Below are 13,268 nucleotides of genomic sequence, written 5' to 3' on the forward strand. Positions count from 1 at the left end.
CTCTGGCTATGTCCTTCGATTTCAGAGCACTCCCGTCTCAGTGTGCAAAAGTGCAGAATAACTGATGAATTTATGAACGTTCAATACGCCTTAAATATGACCGGTGTCAGTCAACGTCGGCAAAGAAACGTAATTAAATTTTGCCAGAAACACAGTTACAATATAGAGCTCTGTAGAGCTAGGCTTTGTTCATGTTTGTTTGTTTGTTCATGTTATCCGTAGCGTTGATGATTGTAACTGTGTTGCCGGACATATCTCAATGTTGTCTGGAAGTAGCTAGCAAGCGAGTTAACTTTAGCCAGTAAGCTTGGGTGCTTGACTGCCGTTGAGGCCAGAACGCTCAGATCAACCCTACTCCTAGGCCATAGCGTCCAGTGTGCGCTCTGAACGTTCCGAGAACGGACAATCTGAAAACATTCTGAATTTACTAACACGAACGCACCGCATCCTCTGTTTATTTCTATGCCATTGACTCTGCGTACAGGTACCCCCTGTATAGCCTCATTACTGTTATTGTATTGTTGCTCTTTAATTATTGGTTATTTTTATAGTTAATCGTTTACTTCAGTTTATTTAGTAAATACTTTATCACTTATTTTTTCTTAAAACTGCATTGTTGGTTAATTAATAACCTCTTAGAGCTTGGGACTATTTTTTCAACATTTTGTTAAAAATCGCGCAAAATTTCAAAGTCCTGCTACTCATGCCAGGAATATAGTATATGCATATGATTAGTATGTGTGGATAGAAAACACTCTGAAGTAAAACTGGTTAAACCATGTCTGTGACTATAACAGGACGTGTTTAACATGCGAAACTCAAAGGAAAACTGTTCACCCCCCCCCCAAAAAAAAGATCAATCCGCCAGTTGGCTGTATGTCTATGGCCTGCGAAAATATATACCTTCCAGTTTTACAAGTCCTACAGCTTCCACACGATGTCGCCAGTCTTGGCAATTTCCTTGAAATTGTTCCTTGGTCAAACGAAGAAGAGACACTTGATTTCATCCGGTCCACGACTATTGAATACACATCGCCCTGTGATCGATTATTAACGTTTACTAATACCTAAAGTAGGATTACAAAAGTAGTTTGAAGTGTTTTGTCAAAGTTTATAGGCAACTTTGTTAATTTTAAAAAATGACGTTGCGTTATGTAAAGAAGTTTTTTCCTGGATCAGACGGGCTACATAAATGGACATTTTGGGTATACATGGACGGATTTAATCGGAAAAAAGACCCAATTGTGATTATGGGACATATAGGAGTGCCAACAAAGAAGCTCGTCAAAGGTAAATGAATGTTTTATATTTTATTTCTGCGTTTTGTGTAGCGCCGGCTATGCTAATTCTTTTGTTTATGTCCCCTTCCGGTATTTCGGGGTGTTGCATGCTATCAGATAATAGCTTCTCATGCTTTCGCCGAAAAGCATTTTAAAAATCTGACTTGTTGGCTAGATTCACAACGAGTGTAGCTTTAATTCAGTACCTTGCATGTGTGTTTTAATGAAAGTTTGAGTTTTAGTGAGTACTATTAGCATTTGGCGTTGCGCATTTCCATTTCCTGTTGGCTAGGTGGGACGCAGACGTCCAAGAGGGCTTGTTTTCAGTGCATGTGACAAATGCAATTTCATTTTGATGTAGCGTTTATATTTTTGTTCAGTATAAATTTGCTTGTCTCAATTACCAATAGGACTGCTACTGTAATATGTTGTATGGCAGGCACTGTTTTTCTGCATGTGTCATTATCCATCATACCTGTCCTGACATTTTCAGTTGGAGAATCCAAACAGCTCCTCAAGAACAGTGAAAAAATGTAATATTTACTTATTCATATTTCAGGCTCTTTCGCAATGTTTTGGAGTATCAATCAAGACATACTTGATGCTTCACTGATGTCATGAAGAGTAACAGACAGTTTTCTTTAATACAAAGGTCAGTATGTGAACCTATACTGAGGCTTCTCTCTGTGCCAAAATAAATGTTTAATTCTGCAACACTGATTAATGGCTTTGGATATTGCTTTTCTCAAATGCATGCAACTTGACGACAACTCGGCTATACAGGACTAAGATTTAATTTGCTATGGGCTCGCGCTAGTGTTCCAATTTAGCCAACGTTCTTAAGCCGTTTTTCAGCCTTGTGTGAATTTTGACTCGTTCTATTATCCAGCCTATAGATAGCCAGAGCGAATTTACGAAAGCACCTGAATGTCCATTGAGAAAGCAAAATGACTATACCATTTAGCTAAACTAAGAATGATGAGAATAGTCAAGTCATAAAACGTTGAGTAGTTAGATAGCCTATAGTTAATATACTGGCAAGTTTGATGTATAACTACTGACGTTAGGTAGCTAGCTAACATACGGGTGGGTACATACTGCTGTAATGATATGCTATGTGGTTGGTAAGTACAGCGTAGCTAACAAATTGTCAGCCAACATAAAGTGTAAGTAACACAAGTAATTTTTCCAACAATTGTTTACAGACAGAATATTTCGCTTATAATTCACTGTATCACAATTCCAGTGGGTCAGAAGTTTATATACACTAAGTTGACTCTTTAAACAGCTTGGAAAATTCCAGAAAATTATGTCATGGCTTTAGAAGCTTCTGATAGGAAAATGTACATAATTTGAGTCAATTGGAGGTGTAGCTGTGGATGTATTTCAAGGCCTACCTTCAAACTCAGTGCCTCTTTGCTTGACATCATGGGAAAATCAAAAGAAATCAGCCCCCAAAAATTGCAGACCTCATCTGGTTCATCCTTGGGAGCAATTTCCAACAATAGTACGCAAGTATAAACACCTTGGGACCACGCAGCTGTCATACTGCTCAGGAAGGATATGCCTTCTGTCTCCTAGAGATTAACGTACTTTGGTGCGAAATGTACATATCAATCCCAGAACAACAGCAAAGGACCTTGTGAAGATCCTGTAGGAAACAGGTACATAAGTATCTATATCCACAGTAAAACGAGTCCTATATCGACATAACCTGAAAGGCCGCTCAGCAAGGAAGAAGCCACTGCTCCAAAACCACCATAAAACAGACAGACTTTGGTTTGCAACTGCACATGGGGACAAATATCATACTTTTTGGAGAAATGTCCTCTGGTCTGATGAAACAGAAATAAAACTGTTTGGCCATAATGACCATCGTTATGTTTGGAGGAAAAAGGGGGAGGCTTGCAAGCCAAAGAATACCATCCCAACCGTGAAGCACGGGGGTGGCAGCATCATGTTTTGGGGGTGCTTTGCTGCAGGAGGGACTGGTGCACTTCACAAAATAGATGGCATCATGAGGATGGAATTTTACGTGGATATATTGAAGCAACATCTCAAGACATCAGTTAAAGTTAAAGCTTGGTCGCAAATGGGTCTTCCAAATGACCCCAAGCATATTTCCAAAGTTGTGGCAAAATGGCTTAAGGACAAAGTCAAGGTATTGGTTGGAGTGGCCATCACAAAGCCCTGACCTCAATCATATAGAACATTTGAGCACAGAACTGAAAAGGTGTGTGCGATCAAGGAGGCCTACAAACCTGACTCAGTTACACCAGCTCTGTCAGGAGGAATGGGCCAAAATTCACCTAACTTATTGTGGGAAGCTTGTGGAAGGCTACCCGAAACGTTTGACCCAAGTTAAACAATTTAAAGTCAATGCTACCAAATACTAATTGAGTGTATGTAAATTTCTGACCCACTGGGAATGTGATGAAAGAAATAATAACTGAAATAAATAATTCTTTCTACTATTATTCTGACATTTCACATTCTTAAAATAAAGTGGTGAGATCCTAACTGACCCAGTTTAAATGTATTTGGCTAAGGTGTATGTCATTTTCCGGCTTCAACTGTATGTATTTATAACACCTGGATAGTGATCTTCTTTCAATAAAGCGTTTCACATTCTCCACTGGTTGAAATTAAGTATCACATTGAAATACTGTCTTGTGTCCTCAGATTAATGCAGATTAAGAGAGTTAGATACTCATATTTTTTTTCTGTGTATATGAATTACAAATCAACCATGTTTCTATTAATTGCATAGTTACAATTTGTAATCATTGATGTCCCAGGAGCAGGAGTGGTAAACACTGTTGAAGTGTATAATTGTAATACAAACATGCAGACACAGCATCATTCAAAAATTGGAGTTTGATATAATTGAAAAAGAATGTCTCAGAGATTCATAGTTGAACAGCACTTTATTTGCCAAGGAAGAGTACATGATCAGTGATCAGTATATTCAATGTACAGGTTACAATATGGGAATCTTATGCATGGTGATAACTACAGTACACGTGTTTATAGACTTACATCCTTGGCACAATAAAGTTATTGTATTCTACTCTATCCATAGGCTTCATTAATGCCATTCAGACTTGAAGTTGATACAACAACTATGATAGCTGAGGTTCACTAATATTCATACCAAACGTTTTAGGGTCCATGCACAGATCGGCTACATACTGTAGCTAGCTACACATCCATAGGCATACAGTTATTTTTATACTCCACTACACAATAAGCACGTAGATAGTTAGCTAGATTCTTTACATTCACTATTTCACAAGACGACAGCCTGGTTTGCTGGAGTCCATGAAACATTAAGCAACACAAATGACAAATTCATTCTCCTAACACTAGCTAGCTGGCTAATGTTAGCTGGTCAGATAAATTGCTAAATAGCGATTTTCGTAAATTAACTTTATGACAAACATTTGTCTCTACATTAACTGACATATTCCTCTCAATTGTATTTTTTTATCATTATGACAACTTACATCTGGTTCGACCACCATATTTGTTGAAGAACGCCACAAGGCAAGGGTGGCTCGCATCACAATTCATCATTGGAACCACTCAATATGATTGGTCATATTATTTTTTTTCCTTTATTTAACTAGACAAGTCAGTTAAGAACAAATTCTTATTTTCAATGACAGCCTAGGAAGAGTTGCCTGTTCAGGGGCAGAATGACATATTTGTACCCTGTCAGCTCGGGGGTTTGAACTTGCAACCTTCTGGTTACTAGTCCAACGCTCAAACCACTAGGCTACCCTGCCACCCCTTTGGACCCAAATGCATAATGCACCCCCTTGTGGTGGTCTGGAGCTATGAAGCCGTGACACTGGGTACCTCTAAGTCCCGCAGTGAAAGCTCGCAACTTTTAAAGGATGACCCTGTAGGTCATCCCTGTAGACTGCACAAAACTAGTACCTTACAACTGTAGGCTTATCATATAGTTATCAACTTAGGATAGTGCCTAAGCAATTACACCAAGTAGGAAAACAGTAGACATGACATTAGAGACAATGTCATTTTGCAAGGACATTGGACGTGTATAGAAACATTCCAATCAGATGATTTTGGTGTGATAACTATATTTGGTTTATCTTTTGTTTATGCTTTCATTCCTTTTCGGTTCAGTTCCTTTGACACTTAGGAAGTATTAGTGCCATAAACAAAGTCCCCATACAACCATCACTTAGTGCCACAATGACACTCATTTTGGAATTAATGTAATTATATATTTAGTGAGTGTGTGTGCATTGTTAACATCTGCTTAAGTTACTGCACAGATCTTCCAGTCTGGACGACCAGACGACGGTTCCGGGACGACGATCCTAATCCGGACACCCACTGCCCATCTTTGTGGCGGCCTGCCCTGCTGTCAGAGAGCCTACCATGGTAAACCACCAGACGGGGGGGGGGACTGCCATGGTGATCACCAACCAGGACATCCCCTGGCCATTCCTGTGGCACTTTGCAGCTTCCAGGAAACCTACCAATGTAAACCATTAGAGGGGGACCGCAAGGGCGATCCCCAACTGGACATCCACTGCCCATCCTTGTAGTGGACTGCTCCACTTTCAGAGAGCCTACCAACTTTAACCAGAGGGGGACTGCAACAATGATCTACAAACAGGACATCACGTGGTCATTATTTTTATGTTGATTTGTAACTTGCAGGATAATCACAAGATCCAAACCACCAGGGAGGGACTGTCAGCCAGATTCAGCCAATGAAGTTCTGCTTGCTCAAAGTCACACTTGCTACAGTGTTTCTCCCTTTTAAAATTTAGAGCTTATGCCGCGACCGTTAGTGGTAGATGGTGGCATTGCACCACACTATCAAAAGGGGGAGTTAGAAAGCTGATCTATTGGTAGTCTAAACTGTGGCACAAATTGAGAATATTTTCATAAATTAATGGAGGTGTTTTCAGTCTGAGAGTCTCTCTTCTCTGGCACTAGAGTCCTGCATCACGCAACAACAACACAAAACTGTTGGTGGTCCTGGAATTAAGCGAGACCTTGGGTAAATACAATGGGGGGAATTATACTTGACATGCAGACTTTTTTTTTTAAACAAGCCATAGAAAGTTGGTTGCAATTTCAGTTCAATCCAAAAGAAAAGACAGAACAAATAATACAACAAATATTGAGAATTAATTAAAATATACAAATTCATAGTAAAAATAACTTTATCAATTGGAACCTTTATCAAGTGGAAGGGGGAAAAAGTAAGGAACCTTCTGTCTGTCAGCTGCAGTAAAGATCAAAATTGGTTAAATTGTGACAAATAAAAATATATACCAGTTTCATTTAACTTGTAACTCCCATCCCATGAACGGGATCTTTGTAATCATCTGACACTAATTAGCATAACGCAACGGACATAAATATTACTAGAAAATATCCCTATTCATGAAAATCACAAGTGAAATATATTGAAACACAGCTTAGCCTTTTGTTAATTAATCACCCTGTCATCTCAGATTTTCAAAATATGCTTTACAGCCAAAGCAAGACAAGCATTTGTGTAAGTTTATCGATAGCCTAGCATAGCATTATGTCCAGCTAGCAGCAGGTAACTTGGTCACGGAAATCAGAAAAGCAATCAAATTAATTAGTTTACCTTTGATGAGCTTCGTATGTTTTCACTCACGAGACTCCCAGTTTTAGATAGCAAATGGTCCTTTTTTCCAAAAAGATTATTTTTGTAGGCAAAATAGCTCCGTTTGTTCTTCAAGTTTTGGCTGAGAAATCGACCGGAAATTGCGGTCACGACAACGCCGAAAAATATTCCAAACTAGCTCCATAATATCGACAGAAACATGGCAAACGTTGTTTATAATAATCCTCAAACATCTATTCGATAATATATCCACCGGAACAATTGTTTTTTCAGTAGGAGCGAGAGGAAAAATGGCTCTGTATTTTACGCAAGAATCACTCTGAGAGCCATCAGGTGACCACTTGCACAATGTAGCCGCTTATGCTTATTGCTTATGCTTATGCCATCAGGTGGCCATCAGGTGACCACTACGTCACAATGCTATATACACCTTTTGGAATACATAGAAAAAGGAATCTGGTTGATAGCCCATTCACGCATCGGAACGCAGAGCATTCAAAACATGAGTCACTTCCAGATTGGATTTTTCTCAGGCTTTCGCCTGCAATAACAGTTCTGTTATATACTCACAGACAATATTTTTACAGTTTAGAAACTTCAGAGTGTATCACAGACCAGATTTGCCCTAACAAAAAATTAGATTTTAATTTTTTCAATCCTCTAAATTTAATTAGATCTACAGGGACATTTTATTGATCTGCAAATATTTTCATTTAGAAGTCACCTCTTAGAGAATTCTGAGAGCCATGTCATACCAATTATTATTTGATTATTCACCATGGCAACTACTTGTTAGTGTAAAGTAAAAAAGTATGTGCACTTACATTTTTTTATCGAATTTAATAACAAATCTGTACCACTGTAAGATGCTGTGTTTTTATTTACAGTAGTGATGGACAGCTGGAGACATTTTGTTTTTCACAAGCGTAGCAAGCTGTAAATTCTGCAAACAACATTTCCATGATGGGTTGTTAGCAGGAGAATAGACTCTTCAACCTTTACAAAATTATAGTCTAATAGCTCAGCTACTGTGGTTGTGAGAAGAAAAAAAATCGCCCCAACTTGCAATGTAATTAAATACTAAAGTTTTACATTTCTAACTCCAAACCTGATATGCAAAAGGTTGGATCAAGCATGTACTGTACAGTATTTGTTCATCAACATCTTTATGCTTTCGTTAACAAATACAAAATACTCTTTCAAAATGCAGATGTTTATTTTAAACAGCAGTACAATAGGGAATAAATATAATTGAATGACAGCAAGGTGACTGGTCTTGGTAAATCAATCAGATTTTTATTTGAAAATGTTAGGATTGTTTTGCTCTTCACTCGCAGTCACTTAGTAGCTTAGGCCTACTATCGACTGGTCCCGCTGTACCATATTTTCCTAATGGAAACACTACATTGGTTACAGTAAGATATTCATTTTCATTTTTCATGAAATAGAAACACCATAATATTAATCAAATTAATTAAGCTACAGAAAGAGAAACATTCTCTGAGGGCAGAGATATGGGCGACAGCTGATGCATTGGTCCAGAGCTAGGTGGTATTGGCGGAGAGTCACTTGTCATTGGCTGAGAGTCAGGCGGCATTGGCGGAGAGTCAAGCAGAGAATGACGCATTGAAGAGGGCAAGGAACGAGATGGAGTCACAATTCATGCCAGGCACACCTGTGTGCTCTGGAACTCCCCCTCATATGTTTGTGAACTCTATAAACAATGTGTCCTTGATAGGCTAGAAGCCATCCACCCTTGATGGGCTATCAACAGGACTCTTGCCGAGTTTAGGGACTTTAAATGTAAAGTGTTAATGGAAAAAAACATGATTTGAGAAAATGAATCACAATTTTTAAAGGAACTGTTTGACTTTGTCTTAGCTAGGTCTTTTTATTTTGTCTAAATTTGCACTTAAGAATGGCATAATCAAGTTACTGTGTTAATGGCATGTCACTTCTCCCCATATCTTTTGCATAGACCACCAAATGCACTGTTTTCTAACCACCATCTGGATGGATCCATAACTAATTACTATGGGAATAAAATTCAGTCAGTGACAGAGCATGGGGACTGGTCTTTATCAGATTTTTATGTGGAAATGTAAAGGATTATTTTGCTCTTCACTTGCAGTCACTTACTAGCTTAGGCCTACTCCCGATCGGTCACGCTGTACAGCGCCATATTTTCCCAACTGAAACCCTTAATTAAATTGCTTTAGCCGTGATTGTAAAATTAATCAAGGCTCCCTTTTTTTATTTTGTTTTATAGGTCAAATTATTGACTGTATCTAAAGATGACTTGTATGCTGTATGATGACATGCAAAAATGAATGAGTGATTGATGTAATGTATATTTAGGCCTTTATGCCAATAAGCAAGTTACAATTAAACAGCTACAGTAACAAATGCATTTTTGTTTTCTTGGAATAGAAACACGTTGTACAGTGCCATATTTTCCTAACAGAAACATTTAGGCCTAAGGGAAAAATGGGACTGTACAATGTGTTCCTATTCTAATAAAAACAAAAATGCATTTCAGTACATCGGCTACCAGCAAGACATTTTTGCATTTTAGTTTTTCTTGGAATAGAAAAACCATAATATTAATCAAATTAAGCTAATTAAGCTACACATCAATCCCATATAGTATGTTCTATTCAAGGCTCCCTTTGACTCTTAGGCCTACAGCTCCATGTCATGTCAATAACTTAGCTTCTCAAAGATGCCCTCTGGTGGGCAAACTAGCACTAACTACCATTAATGGCAGCAATGGCTGACACTTACTGTAAATAATATACCTTAGATACCAATATACCATAGCCCACAAGCTGTCCTGCAGTACAACACAACTTTTAAAGGAAGAACCACTGTAGCGCTCAAGTTTAATTTGCACTCTCAACTGGCCTGTGCACTCTCAGGACTGTCCTCTTTTCCAATGATCACATTTAATTTCTCTCAACTCTCTCTTGCCCAATGATGTTTCATTATTAAAACCTCTTTGGGCTAGAGGGCAGAATTTTGTCGTCCGGATGAAAAGCGTGTCCAAAGCAAACTGCCTGTTTCTCAGGCCCAGAAGCTAGGATATTGCATATAATTGGTAGATTTGGATAGAAAGCACTCAAAACTTTCTAAAACTGTTACAATAATGTCTGTGAGTATAACAGAACTGATACGGCAGGCGAAACCACGAGGACAAACCATCCTCCCCCAAAACAATTCAGCATACCACTGTTACCAAGGGCTGTCATGTTTATTATGAGGCGAAATGCTCCCAGATTGCTAGGAGTTCATAGGACTTCTGCTAGATGTCAAAACTATTTAGGAGTTTCAGGCTTGTTTTTGGAAAAAAAAGTGGCTCCCATTTTGGCTGTAGTGTTTTCATGCGTGTGGATGAGAGGACGTTCTTTGTTGTTTATCTCCGGTAAAGACAATAACGATTCTCCATCTATTTACTTATTAAGGTACCTGAGGTTTGATTATATATAAACGTTGTTTGACTTGTTTGGAGAAGTTTATTGGTAACGTTTGGGATTCATTTTGTATGCATTTTGAAGGAGGGAAACCGATGGATTATTGAATGAAGCACACCAGCTAAACTGATTTTTGGGGATATAAAGAATAACTTTATCGAACAAAAGGACAATTTGTGATGTAACTGGGACCTTTTGGAATGCAAACAGAAGAAGATCTTCAAAGTCTTTTATTATATGGCTATTTCTGACTTTCGTGATGCACCTGCCTGGTTGAAAAATGTTTTTCATGCATGCGGGGCCGCTGTCCTCAGATAATCGCATGGTGTGCTTTCGCCGTAAAGCCTTTTTGAAATCCGACACAGCAGCTGGATTAACAAGAATTAAAGCTTTATTTTGATGTATTTTCATGAATGTTAATTAAATACTTATATTTCTGTAATTTGAATTTTGCGCTTTGCATTTTCACCGGATGTTGTCGAGGTGGGTCGCTAGCGGAACACGTGCGCCAGAAAGGTTAAATTGAGAAACTGCTGATTCTGAATACCCCGGTGTTGGTAAAATGACTGAACAAATCATTTTAAATGGAACTGTAACTAAGTAAACTTATACTCTGTTTTAATTATATCTGATTAACAATATGAGTTCATAAGAAGGGATTGTGTGACACGGACAAGGAGTAATAAAAGTTAATGAACACCATTCCAACTAGGAATAAAACAAATGGGTTGTGGACTGTGAAAACAGATAAGGTCGTTAGCCTATGGGTTGACCCTACAGAAACTTAGCTCTGGGGTTTTTAGATAAGGCAGTGAGTGCATTCCTAGGTTTTCTGTTAATTAAAACTGTCAGTTTAGTGGTTATCGATAATGTTGAGGGGTCAAAAGTTATCTGGGAGTGTGTTAGTAAGTTAGAATGAACTTTTCACCTCAACTTTGTCCCGGTCGAGAGGAGGGGATTCTGTTAAAGCAGTGAAATGACGTCATGATCTGTATATAAACATCAGCACGTGATTAAGTGGGAGCGCGCTCCGACAATAAATTCTATTACCTATTATTGAAAGACTGGTCTGCGTCTATTTTATGCAAACAAGAAATCTTAGAAATTCTCATAAAATGAATTAAGGGCTTTCAATTGATGAAAGCACATTGGCATAAGTAAATTACAGTAACAATTGGTCCTTCGAGTGGATTCCACAAAGTTCTCTGTCGTGCGAAGGGAAAAGCCGAAAACCGTGCACGGACGAGGCTGGACTCGTTATTTAAAGACCTGGCCTCAGGCTGAGGTTTAATAATAGACTAGCTGCTAGGAACACTGTGGACAATTTTCAGCAAGTGGCAACATTGAAATGCAGAAATAAGAACTTTTCCATAAACAAGCAGTAAATCATGTTTGATGAACTCTGGATGTCCAATTTTTGCTGTGCTTGAACACTGTGGACAATTTTCAGCAAGTTGCAAGATTTGAATTGCAGAAATAAAGCACTTTTCCATAAACAAGCACTAAATCATGTTTGATGCACTCTGGATGTCCAATTTTTGCTGTGCTGAACAACTGCACTGTAGACTGTTTTCAGCAAGTTGCAACATTGAAATACAGCAATAAATACTTTCCATAAACAAGGTCTGAATCATGTTTTATGCAATGTAAGTAACTTTTTGCAGAACTGTTAATCGTAGCTGGTAGGAGCACGGTGGACAATTTTCAGCAAATTGCAACATTGAAATACAGCAATAAACACTTTCCATAAACAATCATGTTTTATGCAATGTAAGTAACTTTTTGCAGAACTGTTAATCCTAGCTGGTATGTACACGGTGGACAATTTTCAGCAAATTGCAACATTGAAATACAGAAATAAACACTTTTCCATGTTTAAATCATGTTTTGATGGACTCTGGGATTAAAACTTTTTTTTGTTATGTTTATTCGAGTGGTAATCAACACAGTGGACAGTTTTCAGCAAGTTGCAACATTGAAATGCAGAAATAAGCACTTTTCCATAAACAAGGTCTAAATCATGTTTGATGCAATTTAAGTAACTTTTTGCAGAACTGTTTAAACTAGCTGGTAGGAACACTGCGGACAATTTTCAGCAAGTTGCAACATTGAAATACAGAAATAAACAGTTTTCCATAAACAAGGTCTAAATTATGCTTGATGCAATGTAAGTAACTTTTTGCAGAACTGTTTAACCTAGCTGGTAGGAACACTGTGGACAATTTTCAGCAAGTTGCAAGATTTGAAATGCAGAAATAAGCACTTTTCCATAAACAAGGTCTAAATCATGTTTGATGCAATATGTAAGTAACTTTTTGCAGAACTGTTTAAACTAGCTGGTAGGAACACTGCGGACAATTTTCAGCAAGTTGCAACATTGAAATACAGAAATAAACACTTTCTATAAGCAAGGTCTAAATCATGTTTGATGCAATGTATTTTTGCAGAACTGTTAATTGCTAAGTGGTAGGAACACTGTGGACAATTTTCAGCAAGTTGCAAGATTTGAAATGCAGAAATAAAGCACTTTTCCATAAACAAGCACTAAATCATGTTTGATGCACTCTGGATGTCCAATTTTTGCTGTGCTGAACAACTGCACTGTAGACTGTTTTCAGCAAGTTGCAACATTGAAATACAGCAATAAACACTTTCCATAAACAAGGTCTGAATCATGTTTTATGCAATGTAAGTAACTTTTTGCAGAACTGTTAATCCTAGCTGGTAGGAACACAGTGGACAGTTTTCAGCAAGTTGCAACATTGAAATGCAGAAAAAAGCACTTTTCCATAAACAAGGTCTAAATCATGTTTGATGCAATGTAAGTAACTTTTTGCAGAACTGTTTAACCTAGCTGGTAGGAACACTGTGGACAAT

The 13,268-nt window shown here is 38.0% G+C and overlaps 1 long non-coding RNA gene across 1 annotated transcript; it reads left to right on the forward strand.

The window, feature by feature from the left end:
• The first annotated feature begins 1,842 nt into the window (after positions 1 to 1,842).
• LOC121841171 lies at positions 1,843 to 5,730 on the forward strand. The gene is made up of 2 exons (XR_006080173.1): positions 1,843 to 1,932; positions 5,574 to 5,730. It is a non-coding gene; the product is annotated as an uncharacterized LOC121841171 (long non-coding RNA).
• Positions 5,731 to 13,268: the final 7,538 nt, after the last annotated feature.

This window comes from Oncorhynchus tshawytscha, linkage group LG28 (genome assembly GCF_018296145.1).
Source record: "Oncorhynchus tshawytscha isolate Ot180627B linkage group LG28, Otsh_v2.0, whole genome shotgun sequence".
Taxonomy (NCBI): Eukaryota; Metazoa; Chordata; class Actinopteri; order Salmoniformes; family Salmonidae; genus Oncorhynchus; species Oncorhynchus tshawytscha.